General features: G+C 40.6%; 1 protein-coding gene across 2 annotated transcripts in view; it reads left to right on the forward strand.

Moving 5' to 3' along the window:
- LOC308082872 (fibulin-2-like) overlaps window positions 1-10,312 on the forward strand; it is a 110,600-nt gene that overhangs the window by 8,569 nt on the left and 91,719 nt on the right. The gene's annotated exons all lie outside the window — the stretch shown is intronic.

The following is a 10,312-nucleotide window of genomic DNA, read 5'->3' on the forward strand; positions in this document are numbered from 1 at the left end:
TCTCAAATGTAAAGAAAAAACATTCTTCACAAACACCTACACAGTTCATTGTTAAAGATTTATTCACCCATAATTCTCCTGTGAGCGAGTGGATGAGGTAACTGCCCTGCATATAGTGGAGATGTTACTGAGGAGCATGAGTGAAGCCATCACTCATGATGACTCCTCCACTGCTACGAGAGAACATTCTTATTCACTGGGATGTAAAGTAACTTTCACCTTTTTTTTTGGTACTTTCACTTGGTACCAACACTTTTGTACTTTTACTCAAATCCAATGAATACAGTGCTTTTACTTTGCTACTTAAACGTAAGTAAAGAAACTTCCACCACTGTTAAGGACGTCACGGACCAATACGGACCAATGAGTCTATGAGTCGCAAGTAATTATCCCTTCATTGCTTGTTTCCTACATTTCTTTTTTTTTATTATTATTATTATTATTTCAAAAGATTTAAAAAAAATCCCCCCCAAAAAACATTTTCTTTAAATTAATAACATTTTTCAAAATAATTTCATACATAAATAAAAAATCAAAGAAATTCCTTACATAAAAATAAATATTAAATAATAAGTAGTGCAAATCTACAAGATCTACAAGCTCACAAGACAACACATTTTTTCTTTTGGGTCTCCAGCTAAAAGGTTTGGGAACCTTTGCTCTAGCTGGTCCAGTCTCAGTGTGTGTTCCATGAAGCTTCCATCGGCTCTGTAAAATCCTGTAAATCACAAAAAAAAGGCACTGTTCTCTCTCTCTCTCTCTCTCTCTCTCTCTCTCTCTCTCTCTCTCTCTCTCTCTCTCTCTCTCTCTCTCTCTCTCTCTCTCTGTGTCTCTCAGCCCTCCGCTCCACAGCATTGTTCTGACAGGACAACGTTCCACTTCCCTGGCTGGGTTATAAATAGCAGGAGAGGGAACCGGCCGCGGTCATAATTTACTGGAGCAGCGCGCCAGGAGGGGGGGGAGCCCAGACTCCCGGCCCGTTCCCCCGGATCGGTGTACCTGAGCTGGGGCATAAATATGGATCACAGGGGGGGTTGTCAACCTTTTCTGGATCAGGGCCCTCTCCAAAGCATTGGCGGCACCACCCACCTGACCACTTCAGAAGAAAAAAAAGTGTTAAGTGGTCAGATGGGTGGGCCTGCGTGCATTTTCAGCAGTGGTGGAAAAAGTACACAAATGTTTTACTTAAGTAAAAGTATCAATACTGCAATGTAGAAGTAGGTCTGTTACGAGTATGAGTCCGGAATTCAAAATTGACTTGAAAGTACAAAAGTATTGGTATCCAAATGTACTTAAAGTACCAAAAGTGTTTGAAAATAGCAGATCTACAAGCTTGTAGATCGGCTTTTTTCAAATAGCCTAGGTATTAAATAGGGCTAAAGTGGTTAATGTATGTTTTATAATGCAATAATTTATCTCTGCAAAGTAACTAGTAACTAAAGTTTTCAAATAATTGTAGTGGAGTAAAAGTACAATATTTGCCTCTGAGTGGAGTAGAAGTAAAACTATAGACAATTGGAAATACTCCAGTAAAGTAAAAGTACCTCAAAATTGTACTTAACTCTTTGACTGCGGACGACGCGATAACGCGTCAAGTGCTACTTTGTCCAGTTGGCCGTCGACGCGCTCGACGCGCTGGACGCGCGTTCATTGTTTAATCTCTGATTGCGCTATGCTGCTTAATATTCAATGTTATTCTCGAGTTCCACTTACTTCACGGACATCTGCATCCGGTTTCATGACCTGGATTCCGTTTCCGGTTTTTGATTCTTTTCCCCAGTCATTTTCGTCCAAAATAGGTAAATAAACGGTCTTTCACACGGTATGACGGACAAACGGACAGTTTCTCTTCTATAATCTATGGTCTGGGTGACGATCAGTCATCGCCGTCGTATATCACAACGTAATTTTCGCCGATCAAAACAATGGGGGGGACGTCACATCCGTTTTCATGTTTTTCCTTGTCTAATCTATGAAGAAGGGTGAGAGAGACCCAACGACATGATCAAAGCTGTCATGTGCTGCGCTCTAGTGGCGGATTTGTGCTGGGTCTTTACATTATGTGTCCTTAAATTATTTTCATGAGAAAAATTCAAAATATAAAAATAAAAAAACACGAAAATTGCTGGCACTGGGGGAGTACTTTATGAAAATACTCTGGCAGTCAAAGAGTTAAAGGGATACTTCACTCTCGGGCCGGGGACACATTTAAAAAAAATATTAAAAATAAATGAAAAAAGTTATGGAAAATTCATGGCCCCCTCACGCATTAGTAGGACACTCTAATGCGTGAGGGGGCCATGAATTTTCCATAACTTTTTTCATTTATTTTTAATATTTTTTTTAAATGTGTCCCCGGCCCTAAAGTGAAGTATCCCTTTAATGACAGTACTTGAGTAAATGTACTTAGTTACTTTACACCACTGATTTTCAGAGCAGGTTTATTTTTAATGATCAATCGATCATCGACTGTTTTCCCGGCTTGGATCGATGAAAATTTTTTTAAAGAACCATGTCGTTTTTTAAACATGATTCTTTGTAACATTAATGTTATATTTTCAATCAAATCGTAGTGTTTTGCCAATTATCTTGCAATACCCTCGCCAGGCCACAGGTTGAGAACCGCTGGACCAGAGGGCGATCAAAGTGCTCTCTCTCTCTCTCCCCTTCCAGGGAACCTTGAAGGGGTTCCAGGGGGTCCCCAGCCAAATGATTGATAGTTAGGAACCAAATGGACCCTTATGGGTCTGTAACTCTGAAAGCGTACAACTGGAACCAAATGGACCTGTTGGGTCCATTTGGTTCCATTTGTACACTCTCAGAGTTAAAGTAACTCAGATGATACTACACTGTAGATTGGGGGTCCCAGGGATCAAAATGGTATCAAATGGGGATCCGTAGCCTAAAGCGTATCAAACTGGGGGTCCTTGGAATTAAAATGTTTGAGAATGACACTGCTATAACTGTAAATGATCTTCTTTTATGGGGGTCCCTGGTATATCTTTTCAAATGGGGGTCCGTGGGCTAATATGTGTCATTTCGGGGGGCCTTGACCTCTGACCTAAAAGTTGTCTCCCCCAGCTCTAGGCACCATATGAACTTGGTGAATTGTTCCGCCCCCATGCACAGACATCTGGATGTGGACACTACAAGTCTAGCAGCTGCTTATTGACTGACTGACTGACTGACTGACTGACTGACTGACTGACTGACTGGCTGGCTGGCTGGCTGGCTGACTGGCTGACTGACTGCACGCTGGCTGCAAAGGGAGAATGCGCATGCACCCGCGGCGTATCCAATAACTCAGGTTTCTCCCCATGCCTAGAGCCCACGTAAATTCCACCGCTCAGACCTTCTCCTCTCTCCCTAAAACACTGGGTTGCGACCCATTTTTGGGTTGCGGACCAATCTTTATGGGTCAAGAGTAAAAAAAATCCCCATTTTTGTTTTTCTACATTCAAATCATTCATTTTATCAATTAAAAAACAATTCCAACGTTCAAATAGCAGATCTACAAGCTCACAAGTGATCTGCTATTTTCCGGACAAACGTCTAATTTCTCTTTTGGGTCTTGAGCTAAAAGGTTTGGGAACCACTGCCCTGAAAACCCCGTACTGTACCTCTCAAAAACAACCTTGAGGGAACCGGACGTCAGGCACAATTTACGATCGCACCCTGACTCCCCTGGCCTGACGCTGTCTTCCTGCAGCTATAGCGAGAGGCCGCAGCGCACCGTCGAAGCCTCGGGGGGGGACGGGTGGTGTTGACAGGTTTAGGCCGGTGTTTCACAACCTGGGGGTCTGAGGCACCGTGAGAAAACCTGGTTCTGTTTGGAGGTGGTCCAACATTTTAAACGTGTTGCATTGTGGATCATAGCGAACTCCCACACGTAACCTGAGGTGGACAGTCACTAAGTACATTTGCTTGAGTACTGTAGTACTTAAGTAAATTTTTGGACTATTTGTTGTTGTTGTTTTTTTGCTGACGACTTTAGTAGTCGTAGTATTAGTATAGTAACTATGACAACGTTTATTAAGGTAATAAAATCGAAAAAAGTCTGAAGTTCGGCAAAAACCCACCCACTTGAATGGAGAGAAATTCTTTCTGACACCAGCAGGGGTGAAGCCATTCATATGAACTGTCACTTCCTACAGTATATAGACTCAATTTAGTCTCAAAGAGACCCGGCCACGGCCCGGCCCCGGTCTCCCAGGAAAAAGAACGAGCGCTCCTTGTTCCGCTTTTCCCACATGTACTGGTTTCCTATGCATGAACTGTAACATTACGCGTCATCATGGCGTTCTGCTGAGTTGATAACACCGTTCTCTCTGCTATCTGTGGAGAGGACAGCTTCCATCTGGCCTTAAACTACACACCACACACACACACACACACACACACACACACACACACACACACACACACACACACACACACACACACACACACACACACACACACACACACACACACACACACACACACACACACACACACGACACACACTAGAAGACTATATGACTAAGGTCTACCTTCTTCTCTCTGTCTGCTCTAAGAAGCTCTGCTGCTAGATAACTAGCACACGTTACAGTACCATTCATTTAACCACTTAAACCCCAGCATCCATATTGTGGGGAAAGCTTTCGCAAAAAAAAAAGATCGACAAGCTCACAACGCGACACAACACAGGGTTAAGTGGTTAATACTTGGTTGCATGCTGTGTCTGCGAGTCGAAAATAGCAGATCTACCAGGTCACTACGCGCAGCATCGTGACGCGTTGTGAGCTTGTTGGTCGGCTATTTTCATGCAGTATGATGAATCAGGCTTTACAAAGGGCCTGTGGTGGAGGAAGTACTGAGATTCTGTACTTGAGGAAAATGTAAGAAATACTCTGATACAAGTACGTGTCCTGCATTCAAAACTTTGCTCGAGTAAAAGTAGAAAAGTATTTGCATCGAAATACGAAATGTAGAATGGCCCCAGTAATGCATTAATGTGTTCATCACTTTAATGATGCACTTTAATGACTTTATATGTTGCTGGGTAGATTAGCCTAATGTGTAATACATCATCATGTATCAATTAGTGAATGACTTGTGTTAATAATAATGAGTAACCAGTAAGCTTGTGTCAATTCATTGTAGGGGATTAAAAAGTATATAATACTAATAATATTTGCGCGAGATGTACTGGATTATAAATATAAAGTAGGCCTATACAAAATGGAAGTACTCAAGTACGGTAACAGTATTTAAAAGTTGCACTTAAGTACAGTACAGTGAGTAAATGCGCTTACATACTTTCCACCACTGCACAGTGCAAAGCCATTCTGCGTTTTGAGCTTGTAGATCTGCTACTTTTGTTGTTTTTGTGTGACGCTGTAGTATGATCAAGTAGGGCGTTAATTTATGAATGTTTAATAATGTCACAATTTATATCTGCAAAGTAACTAGTAACTAAAGTTTTCAAATAATATTTACCTCCAAGATGTAGTGGAGTAGAAGTAAAATTATAGACAATTGGAAATACTCCATGCAGTAAAGTAAAAGTACCTAAAAATTGTACTTAAGTACAGTACTTGAGTAAATGTACTTTGTTACTTTACACCACTGCTCCTGCCTGCATAGTAGAGACTGTTCCTTGTTGCCTCAGTCAATGGCGACATGGACAGAGGAGAGATCAATCAAACACAGGTGCCTCACAACACAGCTGCCAGCTAATGACCTTCACCACATGAAGGATTAAACTGATCATGACTCAGCTCATAATGGACTTAAGCAGCGGATCACATTAGCATCATTAGCATGCTCCGTTTTAAAACGACGTTTGAGTGAATATAGTTAGTCAAACAGCGCAATATATGTGGCTGCTATTGAATCTATTTCTTAACCCATTAAAACCGGAAAGCATCTGTGTCATTTTAGATGATTGCGTTGGCTATTCAAAAATAGCAGATATACAGCGCTTCACTTCGTGCCACGCTGCTATTTCTCTCATTTCTTTTTTAAATCTTGAAAGTGTGAGAACTACTGATTTAGAAGGCATTGGTAGAATTGGCCTCAGGTCTTAATGGGTTAAACCTTTATTTGACAGTGATAGTGGAAAAAGAAATTGGGAGGTCCGTCCGGCTGGTCGTGGGAATCGAACCGGGGAGTTAATGAATCAGGGCATTGCGCCCGTGTGCTCTGCGCCATGACCCCAGTGATTTTTTAAACGTTTTGTGCCCGAGGCTCACCTTAGCTGTACTGTTAATAAGCATGTTGATAAAGTACTGTATGCAATCAATCAAAACCAACGGGGCAAAGTGCAAATGTCACAGCCAGTGGCGGAAAAAAGTACTCACATTATTTACTTAAGTAAAAGTATCAATACTGCAATGTAGACATACTCTGTTACAAGTAAAAGTCCGGAATTCAAAATTCACTTGAGTAAAAGTACAAAGTACTGATATCAAAATGTACTTAAAGTACCAAAAGTAGAAAGTACTCATTATGCGGAATGCCCCATTTCACAAGTTTTCAAATGTATAAAATGTATGAAAATAGCAGATCTACAAGCTCACAATGCGTCGCGATGCGACGCATTGTGAACTTGTAGATCGGCTACTTTCAAATGGCCGAAATGTATAGGGTTGAAGTGGGTAAATGTATGTTTTGCAATAATCTACAATAGTAACTAAAGTTTTCAAATACTTGTAGTGGAGTAAAAAGTACAATATTTGCCTCTGAGATGTAGTGGAGTAGAAGTCAAAGTACAGAAATTTGGAAATACTCCAATAAAGTAAAAGTACCACGGAATTGTACTTAAGTACAGTACTTGAGTAAATGGACTTACTTTACACCACTGGTCGCAGCACACCAGTGTACTTCAAAACACTGTTTGGGAAACACTATCAAACCTTGGCCACTGGCGCCTGATCAAAGGAGCGATCGATGCCATGGCTCCCCCACTTTTTTTTTTTTTTTAAGCGACGCTTATCCCCAGATCAAACCCCCTCCCCCAGACACCAGCTGTCAGATGCACGCTGTTAGTTTCAGCCGCTGTTGGAAAAAGACATGGTCTATGCGTCATTTAAACTGTAATGTTATTTAGACAGATGCCAGGTAGTTGTTTACCTGGCATCCTATAGTTTCAATGTACAGATTATCTATTTATTAAATGTTTTATTACACAGCTTGGCTGAATGCTTGATTCTGATTGGTCAATCGCTGAATTGAGCTGTGTGTTATTTCTTGATACTGACCGATGGGCTCTATAATAGACTGCTGTCTAATCAAAGACTCAGAGCACCTGGTTCATATCAATCTATACTGCTTGATTGTGTGCCTTATCCAACATGACAGCCATGTAAACAAACACACCATGTCATTTACAACTAAACATTGCTCTCAAGAATGTTTTTGAAAACATTTGAAGCGAGAAATAGACGATGTGGTAACCAAAAATGTATTCTATTTGATCAACACTTCCTTGTTTTCCGAGGCGACCGTGTCCGCCCAGCGCACCACTTATGGAATACTTTCATTGCCGTAAGCAAGGAAATACTTTGTTTTGTTGTTACTTTTGGGTCAATTTAATAATTAATTTAATAAGTAGCTGTGTAATAAGCGGGATAATTGATGGGTAGCCGATCATTATTGATAAATAAATCCCTTCAGGGTGATTAGGATCACTTGTCGGGATTTATTTATCAATAATTACCGGCTACCCGTCAACTATTCTGTGCATATTATACTGTTAAGACTGATGCTAGGTTCTTGGTTTACCTGTGATCCTATAGTTCACCGAAGCACTACTTTGTCTCTCTGCTTTTGATTGCTTTCGCTTATTGTAAGCCGCTCTGGTTTAAGAGTGTCTGCTAAATGCTGTAAAATGTGTCTTTAAACTTACACTGGGTAGTTAAATCACTGCTCTGGACTTTACCCTGTGATCAACAGAAACGCAGCCCTAAAAACAGTGATGGTGCCTTCGTTTAGACAGAGGTGAGTCAGTCCTGATGGCAATGATGAAGAACACATGACGATGACATGGTGAACAGCTGCAGGCTGAGAGTCTCGTCTGGTACCAGAGTCTCTGCTTTCAGCTGTTTGGCCATGGGGCGGCAAGCTTTCCATCGTGAACATGAAGCCAGTATGTGGACGTAATGCAAACGCCGCTGTTCTCATTAATGGCCTTGAAGATGTCGCTATTTCGACGTTACACTTGATTTTATTACCTTAGTAATCATTGTTATAATTTTTTTTGCAGATCGGCTATTTTCACAAATCTAAAAAACAAAAAATATATCAAAAAGGAACAGTATTGGACAATATCAAACTGTGGGTCCTTGGAAATGAAAAGGTTTTCCTGTCCTTTAACCCATTCAATCCGGGAATTCAATCTACAAATGTCTTGTAAATCCTAACAGTTTTCTGAAACACTAATGTTGCTATGATATCAGTGGTGTGTAAACATTTTCATGTCAAGGACCCCCCAAAATTATATGTATTTGGTCACGGACCCCCATCTAAAAATATTATGTTCCAGGGACCCCCCAGAAGCACATAGGATCTATGAACTTGTAGATCTGCTAAATATTTTTTTTAAACAAAATTTTTATCCCACGATTTTGTAACCCCTATATTTTACACCCAGTGCCAATTGTCTATGTAATCCTGGGCACTACCTTCCCTCTGCCAACCTAGGGAGGCCAGGGCCGAGCTCATGCCTCCTTCAATGCATGAGATCTGCTATTGTTGAATAGCCAAAGTATAAAATAATGGTTATAGCTAAAATCGAAAATGACACAGATGCGTGCCCGGATTGAATGGGTTAATGTGCGGTGTAATTGTAAACCGGGCACACGTGTGTGTTTTCACTGCATTCAATACAAAAGCGTTCCATGTGCTGGACTTCCTGTGTGGAATAATATAGAACACAGAGAGAGAGAGAGAGAGAGAGAGAGAGAGACGCTCCGCTCCGCTCTGCCGTGTGGAAAATGTGACTTTGATTTCCAACCTTGGACACGGTCCAGCCGACGCACAAACTATGTGACCTTGACGCTATATACCAGAGAAAAGTGAAAACACTCCCTTCAAACACACTTCCCCATGTCTGGAGTCTGTGGGCAACTTTTGAAAGATTAGAGGTAGGGGTAAGGGATATGTTTGTGTTAACCCATTAAGACCTGAGGCCGACTCTACAAATGCCTTCTAAATAAGCAGTTCTCACACTTTCAAGATATTTAAAAAAAATTCAAAAATAGCAGACGTGCTGTGAGCTTGTATATCTACTATTTTTGAATAGCCAGCGCTACAATCTAAAATGATGCGGATGCTTTCCCGGTTTACAAAGGTTAAAGCACTATATGTTCTGATAGTAATCATTGCTATAGAGTGTTTGTTCTCCAGCTCTTTATTAAACAGAAAATACATTTTCAGGTGGGTGGCAACATGTCAGCCAATCAGGAGAGGGTACCTATTTATCAGCTTTATTTTTTATAGTGTTCCAGTTCCAATTTAGTCTGCTCACTTCTTTGAGCCGTCATTTTAGTTCCAATTTCACTTGTTTAATCTGTATCCTGTCTTAGTTCTCTATCCTAATTGGATACAATTGGTATCCCGACCTTAAAATAAATGTTCTGTTTAATCAAGAGCTGGAGGGACTGGGAGACCTCTATTACTGAACACTCTATAATTAGTACTATCAGAATATAAAGCAATTTAACACTTATTTTAACAATAATATATCACTTACCCTACCTTTTAAAGAAAGGCTGCGTATTTGTTCAACTCTTCTGGACATTGCTGTAGTTGCTATAGGTAAAACCATGAGCCAATAAGCCGTTATCTTGAACCCTAGCGTCCCCATTCTGGCTGGTGAACATTCACTGAAAATAGCCGATCTACAAGCTCACAACGTGCCACGTTGTGAGCTTGTAGATCGGCTATTATCTCTGAATTTTGTGTAAAGGGAAATGCTAGCGAATACGTTGCCTCTGAGATGTATTGGAGTAGAAGTGTAATGTGTTGAGACATGGACGTACTCGAGTAAAGTAAAAGTAAAATAAATTGTACTTAAGTACAGTACTTGAGTGTTTTTCCCAATTGTTTTGCTACTTTGATCGGGTGCAAAAAAAATGCAACTTGATTGAAATGTTCTTCTGTTTGTTTGATTTGACTGATTGAATACTTTATTAGCAAGTGTGTTGGCGCTACGTGTAGTGCAGTCAAAAGATATGCTAAAAGGATAACATAAAAAGCCCTTGGGGGCTTGTTTCCATTTTGGTCCATTGTACTAAATGCATCAGTAATACATACAATACAATGCAAT

The sequence above is a fragment of the Gymnoscopelus braueri genome (genome assembly GCF_963280865.1).
Source record: "Gymnoscopelus braueri genome assembly, chromosome: 3".
Taxonomy (NCBI): domain Eukaryota; kingdom Metazoa; phylum Chordata; class Actinopteri; order Myctophiformes; family Myctophidae; genus Gymnoscopelus; species Gymnoscopelus braueri.